This window comes from Ixodes scapularis, unplaced genomic scaffold (genome assembly GCF_016920785.2).
Source record: "Ixodes scapularis isolate PalLabHiFi unplaced genomic scaffold, ASM1692078v2 PGA_scaffold9__187_contigs__length_104089568, whole genome shotgun sequence".
In the NCBI taxonomy this organism is placed as follows: Eukaryota; Metazoa; Arthropoda; class Arachnida; order Ixodida; family Ixodidae; genus Ixodes; species Ixodes scapularis.
This window is the reverse complement of record NW_024609884.1, coordinates 86,906,845-86,927,084: the sequence shown is the minus strand read 5'-3', so window position 1 is coordinate 86,927,084 and position 20,240 is coordinate 86,906,845.

Sequence of the window (20,240 nt, the reverse complement as noted above, 5' to 3'; positions counted from 1 at the left end):
GAACTTTTATATTGATTACTTAATTAGAAAGCTTTCTCGTGTACTTGGTGTTATTGCTAGGTGCCACAACTTCTTGCCCGCTAATATTAAACTTAAAATTTATTCTGCCCCCTTTAATTCTCCCTTAGCCTACTTCCATCTCGTCTGGGCAACTACTGTATACAAAAACAAACATAAATAACATTCTACTTATTCAAAAGAAATTGTTGCGTCATATGCGCCCCTACGATTCTCATTCAGAACCTTCATTTTCTATATACAAAGTAATTCGCATCGAAAACTTGTATGAATATCGCTTACTTGATTCCGTTCGTGTTTCGTCTACAGCATTTACAATTTATTTTGATTTTACTTTTGAAATGACTAGGTACGAGAGCATTATGAACACTCGTCGTCAGGAAAAATGGCTGGCCCCTCGATACCGCACAGATTATACGTTTACAATCTCTCCATTACAACCTCTCAACAGTTCTAAATAAATGGTCTTTTCATGAAATATATATTTCTGATTTCGAAAGCTGATTTACGTTTAGGTTTTATCTAGTTTTTCGTGTTTTGATGTGTTTGATGTATTTTTATATGTATTTTCTTGTTGTATTGTATCATGTATGACTAGATGTTTGTTGTCGTTGTTGTTGTTGTTGTCGTCGTTGTTGTCGTTGTCGTTGTCTTCTTCTTGGAGCTGTAACGGGCTCCCAGACCCCGTCCAACTGCCTTTAGCAGTTTTTTGTCTGAGAGACCCCTCCAGTGTACATCTGGAAAATAAAAGCTTTGAACCCTGCGGCGTTTTGACCAGAAGCCAGGTTTCTGTTGGTTTCTTGAGCCGGTGAAACCACGGGCGTGAAATTAGGTGGAGCTACAACGATTGAGACTTGAGTGCGTGATTTTGCAAGTGTTCTTCAGTGACCACAAGGCGGTGTTAGTTTGTGTCCAATAACATTGCATAATACTTTCAGGCAGCCACACTAACGACAGGGAGCGGTTCGTGCTTGCACACGCAGTTTCGTCGTTCCCTGGATTTCAAACTTGGGCGCACGATTTTCGAAGTGTTCGTCAATGACCACAAGGCAGCCCTAGTTTATGGCGAATAAGCCTGTTAAACGGGTTTACGAAATGCTCTGTACTTAATGCACCGTTATTGGTTCTAAAACGCTATGGACTTTTCGTCCGGTGCGTTACTCGGTTTAAAGCCGGGAACACATTTGCGAACAAACGAACCAAAAATCGGACGGAAATCGGAGGCTGCGAAAATCGTAGCTTTCGATTTTCGGAATACAAGTCACATAAAGTCGAATGCAGGGCCGGCCTTAGAGTAGCAAGCGCCTTGGGCAAACTGCGGCCGTGGTGCCCCCCCCCCCCCCCCTCCCCCTATTTTCGCACCCAACAGCACGTTATAAGTAAATATGCCAGAGTGACCCAGCGCGAATGGTCGCGTTATTTTTGTTGTCAGTCGAGAACCATCCTAAAAACAAACGACATTCGCGAGTATTGAGAGTTTTGTCGGCACCGTGACCAAATATTTCAATATAGTACATATATTTCTCAGATTAACCAAATTTCAGCTGTGGGTCTCCCATAGCAAGCTAACGTCTGATAGAAGGAGAAAACAAAAGCACAAGTTAGCCATGTCAAATACCCTAGAAAGCAACCTTCCGAGCCTTCAACATCGCAAATTGGGCTACGGCTTGCGACATATCCAGGCTAGACGCTATCCTGTTTTCAATGGACAAAATTTCCAGTGACTATAACGTGTCATCTTCCATGGTTGATCTTAGGTATGTCTTAATAAGCTTTAATTTTGAGAAACTCCTCTCAGCGGTGGCCACTGAATTAATTTAACTGTTGGGCTAGTTGGTTAGACATCTTCATTACAAAAGCGTTTTGCGCTTTTGTAATTAAGGTGGCCACTGACACCGGCAAAGTGAGGAGGATCCTCAATGACATAAGGGAAGTTGTCACGTAGATGGTTGTGCAGGATGAAGTGGAGGATGTCCTGGGGATCACTGCATCCAGTGGGCAGCAGGCTGCATGGGTAGATCAGCTCTTTGCAGAGATCTGTACCGTCGATGTCTGCACTTTCTAGGTGTCTCAGTGCATGGTCAAGGCCTTGGCACAGTTTAACAAGTTCTGCTTTGTCGGGAAGTCGGGTGAGGTCCTAAAGGGACCTCCAGAGGCTCACGTGCTGCTCCATCTGCGTGAAGCGCTCTTCAATTGATATATTTATGGTGCCAATCATCTCTTAGAAGAACTCTCGTTTGAATTTTGTCTCGACATCATCAACCTCGTATTGGCACTCATAACTGAATTGACGCTTTTTACGTCGCAGTCGAGGGGCCGGTTTCATCATTCTGTCATCACCCATGCTCTCGGCAAGACCGTTCGCAGTTGCCAGTGCAGATTCGTACCCGACTTCGGGATGATTGTCGATGTAATCACTGCATGCTTTCAGCAGCTGGGTGGTTGCTACGTATAAGGTCCGTGAGCTGCCCTGCAAGAGTTCGAGCTTCATGTCGGACGCCAGGGTCTGCATGCGGTGATTCGGCCACTCCTGTGCAACATTATACATTTAGCGGTTTTTAGCGGTTTTCGGGATTCTTGCGGCGTGTTTCTGAATTTTTAGTTGGCAACACTAATCGGCATTGCGAGTCCAGAGTCGTCACTGGTCGCTCACACACACACAAAAAAAAAAAGAGCTGCGGATCCAAAGCTCTTTACACATGTTATTTTCAGTTGGGTTGAAGCCTCTGGGCACAGAGGCTCACCGGATGCCGAGGAGGCATTGGTTCGTTTAGCCTACTTCTAGAGACTCCAGAGCGAGCGTTGCCCAAAGCGCAGCTCGAATGCCGGGAGAAATCGGGTTCAATTTACCCCCGGTCAGACCTCCAGAGCGAAGGCATGCTTCAGCTCAGAATAACTTGGCAAAGGGGCGAAGCTTACATTTTCTGCGAGCCAATCAGAGCCTCTGAGCGAAGCACGTGATAACTAAGACCAAAAATCCGTTCCATGCAATAGTATTTTGTCACGTGATACATGACGTAATTGGCCCTCAAATATGAGGGCAAATTACGGCCCTTATTTTTTTAATATTTTATATTGGATTATGGTGGTGCAGGTAGAGAGAAACAGTTTATTTCCTTTTTTTTTAGCTCTCACTTAGAAATTGAGTAATTGAGTATTTTGTCACGTGACTCGCTCCGACACACTGATTTGCTCACCGATGAGCTTGGCGCCACCGTTTGATAAGTATCGCTAAGAGTGCGGCATGCGGACTCCATCGCTTTTTGCGAGTCAGGTTTTGCTCCGCTCGTAATTTGAGAGCTGTGCGGAGGTGATCGCTTGCCGTTCATGATTCATTCCCGGACGCTTTGAATTTCACGGAGGAGAGGTTCTCAATAGTAAAACATCCGCAGGTGGCTGTGAGTCGATGGACGCCAGTTATAACAATAGCCTATACTTGGTTTCAGCTTAGGTCCGAGCGTGGCTGTTGTTATGAGCCGAAGGTCCAATCAAAAAGCGCAAAAAGTGCAACGTCATGGCGTTCTCCGCTTTTGATAGGACGAGCCGGCGGAGGAGCACGATCTGAAAAACCGCGAACACCACTGGTCCTATCAACTGCGGAGAGCACGCCATGACGGTGTGCCTTTTTCGCCGTTAGATTGGCCCTTCGGCTCGTAACATCGCGCACGCTCGGGCCTAAGGTGAAACAAAGTATAGTCGCTGGTTTTGCGGCCGTAATGCCAAAGAGCGAGCGCCATCAACTTTTTCTACATGTAGGGGGGAGGGGGGCGCCCCTCAGCGAAGCGATCGTGTTTTTGTTTTTATCCCGTCGAGATACGGGTCCTGCATGAGCTGGCGGCCCTTTCGGCGCCCCCCTATGAATGGCGCCCTGTGCGGCTGCACAGGTCGCCCACCCCAAAGGCCGGCCCTGGTCGAATGCGCGGCGCGGACATCGCAATGCACTGCGGTAGTCTGGCGAACTGGCGTCCCATATTTCGCACCTCTTAAAAAACTTCAGCTATTAAAAGCTCGTTGAATGCCACGCGACGCCTTATCGCACCGGTAGCCTTGCTTTTGCTGCACCAGTGGTAATTTTAGCACACTAGTGCGCTTCTTACCTTGTCAATGTCTATCTAAACATTACTGATTTTGTGGTTTTCGATCACGCTCACCAAGTTTCTAATTGGAACCAAATCTCTCTTTTCAATAATTAAAAAGTTAATTAACAAAGTTTACTTGATTATCTGACTGATCGTTACGATTAGCTCCCTATATAATGTCCCCCTGGCCGTATATTACTCACCTGCACAAACTGCAAATACAGGGTGTCACAAAAGAAAATTTACACGGTCGTTTTTACCGCAAAAATAAACTAGGCATCGCCGAACGCTCATTCTCCGCCCAAAGGTAGAGCTAGAGGTCACAACCAGATGCCAAAGTTTCAGCTCGATCCGATAACTTAATCAAAAGTTATAAATGATTTTCTGAAAATTTCAATGGGAAAATGGTGGTCGACGGAGTTTTCGAACACATGGGGCTCTATGGCACCAGAAACCGAAAACGGGCAAAAATGGGCTCCATTTTCCCATTGAAATTTTGAGAAAATCAGTTATAACTTTTGATTAAGTAATCGGATCGGGCTGAAACTTTGGCATCTGGTTGTGACCTCTAGCTCTACCTTTGGGCGGAGAATGAGCGTTCGGCGATGCCTAGTTTATTTTTGCGGTAAAAAAGACCGTGTAAATTTTCATTTGTGACACCCTGTATGTAGCTTTCACGGCTTTTTAAACAAATTTCTTAAGCTTATAATCAAAACGATTTTAAGATATTTAAATATAAGTCGGGGTTGAGAGACGGATTGTCACGGAAGTTCACTAATTAATTCAGATATATTAATTAACTATTTATTTATTGCTTTTAGGGGTCATGTTGGAATTGCAGTTATGACGGATTACAATTAGAGGCTTTAAAAAACTTGTGAAAAGGTAATGGGTTTGGAGATATTAATCAATCAATTACCGCGTTTTAACGCCCGTTTTAACACTTGCGCGCAAAAAGAGCGCTGCAAGCCCTGCCACAATTGCGCATAAACTTGTGACGTAGTCGTTCATATTACGTTTGTTTACGGGTAAAACAGCGCGAACAAGGACAGAGAAGGTGACTACAGCGCTCCGTCTGTGTGCATCTTCTCTGTCTTTGTTCGCGCTGTTTGACCCGTAAACACGCTTCACCAACTAACCCAAATTTCAACGTTTATATTACGTCGTCACTTGCGTCGTCGGAGCAGCCACCAAAGACAAGCTGCCGACATAGTGACGACATGATTAAAACGGCGACGTCACTCTTCCAAGCCTCATTCTGGGCAGGGCCTGCGACGCTCTTTTTGAACGCTATTTTTAAGTCTGTCGAAAAAACGAGAAAATTGATCGATTCATGTTTCAAACACCCTACATTTTCGCAAATTATTGAAATTGATCTAGCCACCAATAGTCATTTCTGTCAATACCGCAATTCAAACATTGCCCCTAAATCCTATAATTAAAAAGTTAATTAAGATAGTCTGTTAATTCCTCAAGTTACCGAGATGATTATCCCCTCATCTAATGTCCGCCTAGCCTGATACATACTCCGTTTTTTGTCGAATTTAAATTACATACATTACACCGGGGTCTGAAGTCAGCCACAGCCGGAGCCACTTTCGGTACGAATATATGATACAACTAGGCGAGCACGGTCATGACTGCGAAGGCTGTTGTAGAATGCCCGAAAGAATTTGCTTTTATTTTTTTGAACAAGGTAAGTTTATCAGTTGATATTTTCACTCCAAGCTTCCACCACTTGGCCGCAACTCTGTGGTAAAACGCAGCGTGATACGTTGAGAAATCGATTTCAGCGGACTTTTTAAAGGGAGTTCAAATTTGTGTTAGTGTACATGATGCTGAAACGTCCTCCAGCGTGGTTCGATTATGTCGCTGGCATGCCACGTATTCATGGATTGCACGCAACGTCGCCGCACCATGCTGGTTGTCTTTCTTATTTCTCCTTTCCGAGAAGAAGGAGTTCAATGGTGCCAAACGTGTGCCGCAGAGGGTACGTGCTCAGCAGCAAGGATCCCTCAATGGCCGCCCATGTGGCCACACACTGGATCTGGCTACTTACGGACTCGCTACGGATAACATGGAGGACCGTCATCAGGCACCTGGATGACGGTGGGCGCCCAGCGTGGATGAACTCCTCTTGAATGTCGGCAAAGGATCCCGAGGGTGTTGCCCCCTCTTTAGACTGCAGAGCGATTCTCAAATTTCCAGCGGGCCTGAGCCTGCCCGCCTCCCTCCCCTGCGAAGGCCCTATAGTTACGATGGGGCCTCGTGCCATGTGTAAACGGTCTTGCGCTAATGCGTTCATTCAATGCGCGCCGGCTTTGTCGTCTTTGTCTCTTCAATGTGTCTCGAGACTTGAGGTGAGCGAGAAAACGACAAAAACACTTATAGCAAATCCACTTTTTTTTTTTTTTTTTTTCAATTAGTAAGTGTTGTTCTTTGTCGGGATATCTGGGGGGCTATGTTCGACAAATGTTTCGTTTCTCCTAAAAAGAAACGGAAGTGACGAAAGTGACGATATCGCGTCTGATTGGTTTGAGGCTCAATTGACGAAAGTTCCCTCTTTCGTCATTTGAACCTCTAGTCAATCAGACGCGATCTCGTCATTTCCGTCACTTCCGTTTCTTTTTAGGAGAAACGTAACATTTGTCGAACATAGCCCCCCTGGATTCGAGAAGGAGTGGCTAAAAAAGAGCAGGCCTGTGTGAATTACCTCTCCTGGCACACCCTGGGGTCTGCGCGGCCAAGTCTGTTGGCTTGGAGCTGCGACGAAGACGGGTCGCCGCCAGCGCGTATTTCAGCGTCTCGCAACAAGCGCGACGCTAGCACGCGGCGAACACCAATACGCCGGCATCTGCCGCTTTGCGCCGAACTCTCGTTAAGCTTTAGCGCGGTTGCCGCTTAGGCAACTCAGGGGTCCACTAACGACGACGTCATGCGCAAGCCTTGTATTCTAGGTGGAATAGACAATATGCGGGGGAAAAAATGAGCTGTATGTATGTTTATACAGTCTAGAACTTGGTTTGCCTTAAAGGGGCCCTGCAATGACTTTTTGACTGGTTTTTAATTTGCACTGAACCTGAGCGTACTGAACGTAGTAACTTAATCCAACTTTTCTCAAATTTCGCTTTATTTTAAAAGTTATAGGCAAATTAGAATTACAAAAACAAGCCAAAAATAACCTCCTTCATGACGTCGTAGGTCCTGGCTTGAGTGGCCTTGAACTAGAGGAGGAGTAGTGAGCTCATCGAGCGCACAGATTCAGCTCCAATGCCTTGCATTGGAGCTGAATCTCGTTATTAAGCTGAATCTCGTTAAGTTCCAGTCAGGTTCAGGTATATCGGTAGGAAGTTTCTTAACAATTTTGGAGTTTTATCTCAAGTCAACGGTAGTGGAGTACGAAGGAAGAACAGAACGTATATGCAAAAAGAAGGTGTTTGTATAGGGTCTTCAGTCGCACCGATTTTAGCAGAAGTTTACTTAAATTCTTTGGATCGTGCAGTGCACGGTAAGCTACAGGAGTTGTCCCCGGGTACGACATTAGTGAGGAGATATGTTGATGACATCTTAATATGCACGTTTAGGGACGGTCTAACAGAAATCATAGAAGGTGTGATAAGGTCAACGGCTCCAGAACTTAAGTTTACTGTGGAAAAACCGGAGGATAATGTTCTGCAGTTTCTCGATTTACGTATTCACGTAAATCGAGGGTTATGTTGGGAATATGGTAAAGAAAAATCGAAACCAGTTTTGCCAAGAATGAGTTGTCATTCGAAGACCGTAAAGGGGGGGATTGTAAAGTCATTGGTCAGGAACGCGTTAGAAAGGTCATGTGTCCATCATATCACTGAATCAGTAGAAAGGCAATGGAAAAAGGTTGATAAATGTAGGTTATGATGATAGTTTTATAAAACGGCAATTAGAATTATTTATAAAAGACGGGAGAGACACTGAACAAAAACCAAGAAATCGCTTTGCTGTCATCCCTTATTTTCATGACATCTCTCACAACTTGAAGGCATGTGCGAGGCATTTCGGAGTGGACACTGTCTTTAGTTCAGATTTCAGGTTAAGTAAACTGACGCCATTTTAAATAGCTACGAGTAAGTGCAAAAAGGCTCATCGGGAAAAGTCCGTATGTTGCGAGACTGGTGTGGTGTATGAGATGCCATTAGAGTGTGGATTTAAGTATGTAGGACAAACGTCACGCTGTATAAATGATAGATTGGACGAACATAAAAGGAATGTAATGAACAATGCACAAAACTCGGAAATAGCGAAACATATTCATGAATGTAACAACTGCACGGCGCACTGGTCGGAGACGGAAATAATACACAAAGAGAGGAACGATGTAAAGAGAGTAATAAGGGAGACCGTGCGGATAAAGTCAATAGGCAACTGCATAAGTCAGGCTTCACTACAGTTTGGAAGCAATTCAAAAAGCTTTCTAAAGATGTAATTCTCTCTTTTTTTAGATTGTCTGATTTTTCCAAAAACCTGTAAAACTTTTTGCTTTGTGGTTATCCATGTGTTTTGGCCCAACTACCGTTTCAATGTTTTTTGTTGTTTTTTTTTTTTCCTTGTGGAGAGGTTTTGTTATGTTTTAATAGAATGGACTGTGTATAGAATAATAGGGGAAACGATCCTTTTGTTCAAGTCTGAGGCTGGATGGATGTTGCACTTATCGCGTCGACCTGTAAACGTGGTCAACGTTCTTGCATTGTTTGACGAAGGCTGTGGCGCTTGAACTGTTAGGCTTGATTCTTTTGTGTTGGTGGAGATGACCTTGAGTTGGGTCTATATAAGGAGGCGGACAAAATAAATGGAAGTTAGCTGAGTTTGAGACGTCGTCCTGTCTATTTTCTGTCCCTTCTACGCTTTGATGCTTCTCCTCTACCCCAGTCTCAGGTTATTTCAACATGGTTAATATTCACCAGCTCACCTGCACCCTTACGATTTTTTCTATGGTCATTTCTCGTTTCCGTACTTTCTAAACTGCATTTGTTTCTTTTCTGATCTAAAATAGTGAACACAAACTACTTTCATACATAATTGAAACGATTCGCAACACTTATATTTTGTATCTCGTTTAAAACAAAAGCTCTTAGCGGCTTTGACCAGTGGCAAGCCCAGGACCAAAGACGTCACATTTTGCGCGCTTTCGGTACCGCGGGTCGCCCTCATCGGTGGAGGAGGTTTCCGCGTCGTCCGGTTAAAATATGACGCACTGATATTTAGTTACTCTCTCCGTGCCCGCTGGCTTGCCCCAACCCCAAGAGACGTGGAAACCGCAAAAAAAGGTAGACGCTTAAATATGATTGCAGGGCCCCTTTAACGGGCAACGAGTCTTCAGCTGTAGATGAGCAATTTAGCCAGTGCAGTACAACCGCTAGCCTCGGCTCTTTAACGTGTGCCACGCAGTAGTGATACACGACCACACGCCGGTACTGTACCGGTACGATGCTCATCCAGATCGAAACGGGCAGGGGCGGGGATTGAACCCAGGATCCTTGGGTTCTGCAGCGCGAGCTTTCGCTCCACGTGCTCCGAACTGGTGTGCGCTAGCCCACTCGTTCACCGATCTCCCTTCCCTTTGAACGGAGTACAGTTGAGCTCAATGACAGTTAGGAGATGCCAATGATTGTTGGTTGAATGACAACTGAGAGCGCTAGTGTAACTAGGGTTTAACTTGACCGTTACTAGCTGCAGTTACCAAGAATGTGGCGAATCATCAGACAAGTATAGTTAGTAGGCAACTACTACCATAAAGAGGAGACTATGGTACTACTAACTGTTTTTTCCTAAAAGTGTAGGTCAGGCACGTAGCCAGGATTTTGTTTCGGGGGGGGGGGGGGGGGGGGGGGGGGGGGACACGCCGCCCATGACAAAATGCTGTACGGGATTGGATGGCAGCGCCCTGAAGCCGGACTTGCAAACGTTGGCTATAATCATCTGTTCCTGACTTGAGTGGCTTGAATTGGCTACAAGTGGCTTAAAATGACTAGTATTTATAATTAGCAGCTATTCTTTGTCTACAAAGTGAAATGGTTTCATATGGCTAGTTTTGGCTATTACCATCTAACTGGCTTCAAATGGCTATTCGTGAATATAGTTGACAATTCTATGCTATTTCGGTGATTATGATTGAAAATGACTTCAAATGGCTATTATTGGCTATTAGCATGTATTTTTTGTTAGATTGGCTTGAAATGGCTTACATGGCTATCAGCAACTATTATTGGTCTCCGGTGATAACAAACACTGACGTAAATTCAGCCTGTAACGCTTTCACTGACATTGTAACAGATGGTATTCAGCGTTTTATTCCACTTAAAGGCCGGCCCGCAAGCAGAGAGAAGGAGCCCGACCCTCACTTTCCTTCTCGCCACTGTAAAAGGAGGAAATCGCCTCTCGTTTCCTCCTCGCCATTTTCCGATTTTTTTTTTTTTTTTTTTGTTAACTGCCTTTTCTTTTTTTTTTTCTTTTTTTTTGTTTTTGTTTACAAGTTTGGGGTGGAGGAAATGAAAGCTTCGAGGATTTGAAAAGATTATCCAGAAGCCAGCCGGCACACCTGCGACAAGGAGCTGGACCAACCGAGTAGCTGTTTTGAGCGAGCTTGGCACTTGCTCTTCCCAACGAGTTGCATTGGCTCTTTTTTAGCATTGGTTTGGAGGATGATTCTTGCTGGTTGTGAGAGCACAAATACCTCGTTCTGCTCAAAGAAGTAGTCATTAAAGTGTCAATTTTAATATAAATATCTGATTTATCATCTTTCGTTGTGGGATTCATGGCGACAACGGGAAGTACGAGCGGCGTTTCTGTATATCAGGGATGGCGCTCCACAGTCCAGTGGTTCTGAATCATTATGGTTCGTAAACCGCCAGAGGTGACGGAGGACCCCATCCGTAGTGGGTCTAGGACTTTTCGGCGTAGAGCGTTTTGCTGTAGGGCATTTCGGTGCGGACTTTTTGGTGCACAGACATTTCAGTGTACGGACTTTTTGCTGGAAAGACTTTTTGGTGTGGGACTTTTCGGTGCGCGGATATTTCGGTGCACGGACATTTTGATGCATGGACATTCGACGCTATGGTTTGCTCGCCGGTATCTCTTTTCCAACATACGCAGACACGCTTCACATCGTGTTTGCGCGTTGAGTTGATAGAGATAGTCTCCTCTATAAGGTTTTGGCTCTATTATTGGCCCTACGTGTAGGAAAGGACCCAAACAGCAAGACGTTTGAGGCTGTTTGTGTCTTCAGAACAATTCTGAATATCTTCAAATGCGCCTCCTCCGCTTAATCGCACAGCTCCGATTGTTAATAATAAATTGTGATGACCTCGCACGACAAAAAAAACAATGTAATTATCACTTGTAACTCATTAGGGAATAAAGGAGGCGTGTGCGGGTACAAAATAAGTGTAATGAAATCAAATATCGATTTGAATCAAGTAAAACAAGTCGAATTTGGTGAATGCTAAATCAATTTTATTTGGTATGAAATGTTTGCTCATTCTCGTACGAAAAGAAAAAAAAAAACAGTGACCACAGAATATACACAGCGTATGATCTGTGGTCAACGTCTCCTTCCATGCCGTAATGATGTCGCCGGACGTAAAGAACTGCCTTACAATCGTGTTTATACAGCTATGGCGATTTTTTTTTAACGACTAGACATTTTTCTAGAAAAGACGTCCGAGTAACGCAATTTCGGTTTGTGCCTTATCTGTAGTCATCAAAAACACCAAATGATTCATTTTTAAAGAGATGTAGTGCACGTGAAGTGGTTCATGGCGTCTTAAAAAGCCTAATTTGGACGCGAATCGTGTTACCGCAATCTTTTCGGCCACCGCACTCCTCGCCCCTTCTACAGTGGCGTTGTCACAGCGATGCGCATGATTTGTCGTTTTGGCTTCATGGCGTGAGGCACACGTGCCATAACTATGTTTTCGCACCCAAATTAGGAGGACGCCGTATCAAGACGCCGTATAATAGTGTACGCGTGTTACATCTTTCTAAGAATGGACGGTTTGGTAGCTTGCGATTTCGGCCAACAACTTTCTAAATACACGATGTCGTTTTTCTTTTCTAACTAAAAGGTTAATTAGCGAATTTTAGGCAATCGGTCGGTTTTAGTTGCGTTCTTTCTTGAACCTAATCCTCGCCTGGCCGTATAGCTCACCTACACAAATCGCAATGGCGCTAATTTTCACTGGACAATTTGGTGGCTTTCGATTATGCCCAACAACTTTATGAGTCAACTATCCCGTTTTCTTTTATATTCAAAAAGTTCATTAACAATTGTTAGGTAACCAGTCGGTTTTTGTTGCGTTCTTTCTTGAACCCAATCTTCACCTGGCAGTATAGCTCACACCCACAAAACGTTAATTTGCACATTTTTTCTAATATCTAGTAGGTGAAAAAAACATACAAAAAAACCAACGCTGTATATAAAACAGAGGGCAGTTGTCTTCTGATATAAATAAAGCGTGAGGCACACGTCTTGCATGCATCTCTTTTTTTTTCTTTTTTTTCCGGCCTATAAAAACAAGTTTCGGGACATTCGAAATTGAGTTTATGATGGGGCGGGCGCTTTATGACGGAGTATTTTGTCATGTTTCATAAGCTTTGTTACAGATCAGAAGGAAGCCACGCGAGCCGTATCACGTTGCAAACAGCTAATTCGGGTGTTTCTCAAGGAGCTCTAGAACTTTCCAATTGACATTTCGGTTCTTAATACATTTAAAAAAATTTGGTACTTAGTCCTAAACATTTAATTTATGTGGCATAATTAAAAATACTGCAACTCTCGCAAGGCGTCTGCCCAAAACATAAAGTTGGTTTCATTGGCGTAAAGTGGCTGCGCTCTAATTTCGCGTTACAGAGATTTGTAAGCGTCTTTCATTTTTATGCCTGGTCTTTAAAGATTCGTGAAAAGCATTCGCGACCTTATCTGTCAAGTCGCGTACGCGGACAGCGCGGCCTCCCCGGCAAGTTGTTCCCTCATCGAAGACGACAATGAATAAAAGGTACAATCAAAATCTTAATTACTGAAGAAAGCGCAAGTTTAAAATAATTCTAAGAGCGTCAATTGATTTTATTTCTACTATGTTCAAATTTCAACACTCGTCGCAGGCAGCATGAAAGGAAGCACTGCACTCTTGGCGCAAACCAATGCCCAGTCAACGGTCCTACACTCAAACACGCATCACCACCCGACCTGTTTGAAAAATAAATAATTTCCAGTACTTTTGGTACAAAAGGCGAATTTTCTACTGAGCGTGATATTTTGTGGACCCAAAAGTCCTGTAGCCGAGATCGGTATAGTTCATAGCTTCAGGGAGATGAAGAACGACGGATGCATTATTTCCCGCGGAAGTACTGTTTTGACGTTGAATCCCACACAAAATTGTATTTGCACCAATTGGTGGCACGATACCGAACTTGCTTGATTACTTTTCTTTTAGCGACAACATAACCAGGCATAATCTACAGATATTGCAGAATTTATTTTAATCCGCGTACAGCGCGAAAGACAAGTATAGACATAAGGACCACAAAAGAGCTCTGCATTTCTACTGCATTTATTTCTGTACTTGTGGACTGTCCGTATGACTATATTCAAAAATTGCAAAATCGTTTAAGCCTACCCCTTTTTATAGTTTTTTTTTTTTTTTTCATAGATGAATTGTGGCGAATCCCGGCTGGGTTCGGGTAAAGATCTCGCACGTGTTCAAGGACACATTTCGGCATGATTTCCCGCTTGGTGACAACGTTGAGCTGGCCTCTGTTCCACTTCTTTTCTAACTAGGCCGGGCAACGCCAGACGCCTAAATTAGTCAAGCAGCCCCAAAACTTGCGGTAGTACACCTTCCGAACTCCTGGGGGTTTTTTTTGGAGATGGTCGCTGGCCTTCGCCCACCCTGACAGAGCCCCGAACAATTATGATGCAAGGGCTGCAGAGGCTATCTGCGCATTCCATTTCTTAATCAGCGAACAAATGGGAAAAGAAGAGAATGAAAGCTTCGTAATACCTTTTATTAAATGGCATAATATGCTACTATTGCTAGTTACACTATTTTACGTGAAGAAAATTGTGATATTGCGGTTCAATCTCCGTGTTTCCCGTTCTCTTTGCTGATACGCAAGATATTTGTCGGCTGTCGAGTTTTCAGTTACATTTGTTGACAGAAACTAAATGCACGTTTGGCCACGAAGAAATTTTTTTCAAAGGCTGAAGATAGATGAAATATACCATAAACCGTTTCACTTGTTATGGAAGTTTGTTTTTACTCTTCTTAGTAGCTTCAACGAGGCGGCCGTCACTCTAGAAAACACCTGTAATGCGAACCTAAATATTATGCCCCAGAAATGGTTAGACTGTGTCCCTCTGACTGCAATATCTTTGACTTGTAATTACTCATGATTATTACTTTGTACAAACAACAGAAAAACAAAAACACAATAGTGATACAATCACTCTTCAGTGTGCCGTTGTTAGAACGACCAATTTTCAACTCTCTGGGTAGTGCTCAAAGTTCAGATAAAAATACCCATCTTTTTTTCCTTCTGCTGTGATGTTCAAGTTCCGTTCACTCGAGATAATATACCGTATACGGTGTTGTAGCGTATGTGGCCCACGCGGAAGTATCTGAATGTAAAAGAACTTGTTGTTGGGCTACTTGGTGTTGACTGTCTGAGTGTTTTAGAGCTGCAGAAAAAGAGTAAAAAAAAAAGAAGAAAAAAAGGAGAAAAGCGAGCCAGCCCGAACCCTTCCGAGCTCATGTCAAGGCTGCCTAACTAATCCCTGATGTTTGGGATTGAAGCAGAGAACCTTGAAGGGCTACAGAGATTTTGTCGGGGGACCGGTAAGACCATTAGCATTCGTGCGAGAAGGCCGTAAAAAAGCGAGGAGAAAAATAGAGGAGGGAAGGGGAGGAGGAAAAAAAGAAAAGAGGGGGAATTTCTGCCACGCTGAAGAAAATTTTGAGCGCCCGCCTTTAAAGGCCGGCCCGCAAGCAGAGAGAAGGAACCCGACCCTCACTTTCCTTCTCGCCACTGTGAAAGGAGGAAATCGCCTCTCGTTTCCTCCTCGCCATTTGCCGACTTTTTTTGTATTTTTTTGCCAGCTGCCTGTTTTTTTTTTTTTGTTTTTTTTTTTTTTGAAGTTTGGGGTGGAGGAAATGAAAGCTTCAAGGATTTGAAAAGATTATCCAGAAGCCAGCCGACACACCTGCGACAAGGAGCTGAACCAACCGAGTAGCTGTTTTCAGCGAGCTTGGCACTTGCTCTTCCCAACGAGTTGCATTGGCTCTTTTTTAGCATTGGTTTGGAAGACGATTCTTTGCTGTTGTGAGAGCACAAATGCCTTGTTCTGCTCAAAGAAGTAGTCATTGAAGTAGCAATTTTAATATAAATATCTGATTTGGCATCTTTTGTTGTTTAGGCGGATTCATGGCGACAACGGGAAGTACGAGCGGCGTTTTTTGTATATCAGGGATGGCGCTCCATAGACCAGTGGTTCTGAATCATCATGGTTCGTAAACCGGCAGAGGTGACAGAGGATCCCATCCGCAGTGGGTCTAGCACTTTTCGGTGTAGAGCGTTTTGCTGTAGGGCATTTCGGTGCGGACTTTTTGGTGCACAGACATTTCAGTGTACGGACTTTTTGCTGCAAAGACTTTTCGGTGTGGGACTTTTCGGTGAGCGGATATTTCGGTGCACGGACATTTTGATGCATGGACATTCGACGCTATGGTTTGCTCGCCAGTATCTCTTTTCCAACGTACGCAGACACGCTTCACATCGTGTTTGCGCGTTGAGTTGATACTTTATTATTGGTCCTGCGTGTAGGAAACGACCCAAACAGCAAGACGTTTGAAGTTGTTTGTGTATTAAGAACAATTTTGAATATCTTCAAATGCGCCTCCTCCGCGTAATCGCATAGCTCCGATTGTTAATAATAAATTGTGATGACCTCGCACGACATAAAAAAATACAAAAAACAATGTAATTATTACTTGTAACTCATTAGGGAATAAAGTAGGCGTGTGCGGGTACAAAATAAGTGTAATCAAATCAAATATCGATTTGAATCAAGTAAACAAGCCGAATTTGGTGAATGCTAAATCTATTTTATTTGGTATCAAATGTTTGCTCATTCTCGTACGAAAAAAAAAAAAACAGTGACCACAGATCATACACAGAGTATGATCTGCGGTCAACGTCTCCTTCCATGCCGTAATGATGTCGCCGGACGTAAAGAACTGCCTTACAATCGTGCTTATACAGGGCGATATTTATTTTTTTAACGACTACGCATTTTTCTAAAAAAGACGTCAGAGTTACGCAATCGCGGTTTGTGTTTTATTTGTAGTCATCAAAAACACCAAATCATTCATTTTTAAAGGGATGTAGTGGACGTGAAGTGGCTCACGGCGTCCTAAAAAGCCTAATTTGGACGCGAATCGTGTTACCGCAATCTTTTCGGCCACCGCACTCCTCGCCCCTTCTACAGTGGCGTTGTCACAGCGATGCGCATGATTTGTCGCTTTAGCTTCATGGCGTTAGGCTGTGCTACGCGGAGATGGAGTCCACATAAAATCAGAACTATATTTTCGCGCCCAAATTAGGAGGACGCCGTATAATAGTGTACGCGCGTTACATCTTTTTAAGAATGGACGGTTTGGTGGCTTGCGATTATGGCCAACAACTTTCTAAATACAAGATGCCGTTTTCTTTTCTAATTAAAAGGTTAAGTAGCGAATTTTAGGCAATCGGTCGGTTTTAGTTGCGTTCGTTATTGAACCTAATCCTCGCCTGGCCGTATAGCTCACCTACACAAATCGCAATGGCGCTAATTTTCACTGGACAATTTGGTGGCTTTCGATTACGCCCAACAACTTTATAAATCAACTATCCCGTTTTCTTTTATAATCAAAAAGTTCATTAACACGTGTTAGGTAATCAGTCGGTTTTTGTTGCGTTCTTTCTTGAGCCCAATCTTCGCCTGGCCGTTTAGCTCACATCCACAAAACGTTAATTTCCACGTTTTTTTCTAATATCTAGTAGGTGAAAAAAAATAAAAAAATAAACGTTGTATATAAAATACAGGGCAGTTCTTTTCTGATATAAATAAAGCGTGGGGCACGCGTCTTGCATGCATCTCTTTTTTTTTTTTTTTTCCAGCCTATGAAAACAAATCCCGCGACATTCGAAATTGAGTTTATGATGGGGCGGGCGCTTTATCACGGGGTATCTTGTCATGTTTCATAAGCTTTATTACTAGTCAGAAGGAAGCCACGCGAGCCGCATCACGTTGCAAACATCTAATTCGGGTGTTTCTCAAGCAGCTCTAGAACTTTCCAATTTGGTTCTTAATACATCTAAAAAAGTTTGGTACTTAGTCCTAAACATTTAATTTATTAGGCATAATTAAAAATACTGCAACTCTCGCAAGACGTCTACCCAAAACATAAAGTTGGCTTAATTCATTGGCGTAAAGTGGCTGCGTCTTTCATTTTTATGCTTGGTCTTTAAAGATTCGTGAAAAGCGTTCGCGACCTTATCTGTCAAGGCGCGTACGCGGACAGCGCGGCCTCCTCGGCAAGTTGTTCCCTCATCGAAGACGACAATGAATAAAAGGTGCGATAAAAATCTTAATGCCTGAAAAAAGCGCAAGTTTAAAATAATTCTAAGGCTGTCAGTTGATTTTATTTCTACTATATTGAAATTTCAACACTCGTCGCGGGCAGCATGAAAGGAAGCACTGCACTCTTGGCGCAAACCAGTGCCCAGTCAACGGTTCTACACTCAAACACGCATCACCACCCGACCTGTTTGAAAAATAAATAATTTTCAGTACTTTTGGTAGAAAAGGCGAATTTTCTACTGAGCGTGATATTTTGTGGACACAAAAGTCCTGTAGCCGGGATCGGTAGTTCATAGCTTCAGGAAGACGAAGAACGACGGATGCATTATTTCCCGCGGAAGTACTGTTTTGAATTTGAATTCCACATAAAATTGTATATGCACAAATTGTGGCACGATACCGAACTTGCTTGATTTCTTTTCTTTTAAAGACAACATAACCAGGCATAATCTACAGATATTGCAGAATTCATTTTAATTGGCGTACAGCGCGAAAGACAAGTATGGACATAAAGAACACAATAGAGTTCTGCATCTCTACTGCATTTCTTTCCGTACTTGTGGACAGTTAGTCCGCATGACTATATTCAAAAACTGCCAAATCGTTTAAGCCTACCCCTTTTTATAATTTTTTTCGTAGATTAATTGTGGCGAATCCCGGCTGGGTTCGGGTAAAGATCTCGCACGTGTTCAAGGACACATTTCGGCATGATTTCCCGCTTGGTGACGACGTTGAGCTGACCGCTGTTCCACTCCTTTTCTAAGTAGGCGGGGAACGCCAGACGCCTAAATTATCCAAGCAGCCCCAAAACTTGCGGTAGTACACCTTCCGAACTCCTGGGTTTTTTTGGAGATGGCCTTCGCCCACCCTGACATAGCCCCAAACAATTATGTAAGGGCTGCAGAGGCTATCTGGGCATTCCGTTTCTTCATCAGCGAACAAATGCCAACAGAAGAGAATGAAAACTTCGTAATACCTGCATGCTGTCTTTTAATAAACGGCATAATATTGCTAGTGGCATAATATTGCTAGTTGCACTATTTTACGCGAAGAAAATTGTGATTTTGCGGTTCTATCTCCGTGTTTCTCTTTGCTGATACGCAAGATATTTGTCGGGTGTCAAGTTTTCAGTTACATTTGTCGACAGAAACTAAATGCACGTTTGGCCACGAAGAAATTTTTTTCAAAGGCTGAAGATAGATGAAATATACCATAAACCGTTTCACTTTTTTTATGGAAGTTTGTTTTTACTCTTCTTAGCAGCTTCCACGAGGCGGCCGTCACACTAGAAAACACCTGTAGTACGAACCTATATATTATGCCTCAGAAATGGTCAGACTGTGTCCCTTTGAGTGCAATATCTTTAACTTGTAATTACTCATGATTATTACTTTGTACAAAAAACAGAAAAACAAAAACACAATAGTGATACCACTCTTCAGTGTGCCGCTGTTAGAACGACCAATTTTCAACTCTCTGGGTAGAGCTCAAAGTTCAGATAAAAATACCCATCTTTTTTTCCTTCTGCTGAGATGTTCAAGTTCCGTTCACTCGAGATAAATATGCGGTGGTGTAGCGTGTGTGGCCGCATGCGAAAGTATCTGAATGTAAAAGAACTTGTTGTTGGGCTAGTTGGTGTTGACTATCTGAGTGTGTTTTAGAACTGCAGAAAAAGAGCAAAACGAAAAAAAGAAGAAAAGCGAGCCAGCCCGAGCCCTTCCGAGCTCATATCCAGCCTGCCAAACTAATCCCTGGTTTTTGGGATTGAAGCAGAGAACCTTGAAGGGTTACAGAGATTTTGTCGGGGGGCCGGTAAGCCCATTAGCACTCGTGCGAGAAGGCCGTAAAAAGCGAGGAGGAAAATGGAGGAGGAAAGGGGAGGAGGAAAAAAAGAAAAGAGGGGGAATCTTCTGCCACGCTGAAGAAAATTTTGAGCCCCCGCCTTTAAGACGAGGAAAAGGCAGAAGTTTCCATGGTGGTTTTCATCTGAACTGAAACGTACAATCGAAGAAATATTACGGTTTCATCGTCATTATAAACATGGCCACGTAGTGATGCTTGGTACGTGAAATTTAGTAGGGCGAGGGTTGAAGTAAAGTTTCTTTATCAAAGAGAAAACTTCAGGAATAACATTGAGAACGAACTGCTAAAAAGTCCTAACAATATTTGGAAGTACAAAAATAAGGTACTGGGCACAGAAGCCAGGTTCATTACGTTGTCAAATGGTTATGGCTTTTATTGTGACCCCCGTGTTGTCGGCGAAATGTTTTCGTCATACTTCTCAAGTGTATTTTTGTGTGATATGCAATCTGCGAGCTTAGACCCACAAGCGATTAATCATGTTGTTGCGAAAACTGGTAGCCCCATTTACTGTCGATCATACTGTAGTGCACGATTATTTTAGACGTTTGAAACCTAAACTTTCATTGGGTTCCGATAGCATACCAGCGTTTATTGCTAAAGGTTGCTCTGATGCGTTTGTGCCGGTCTTG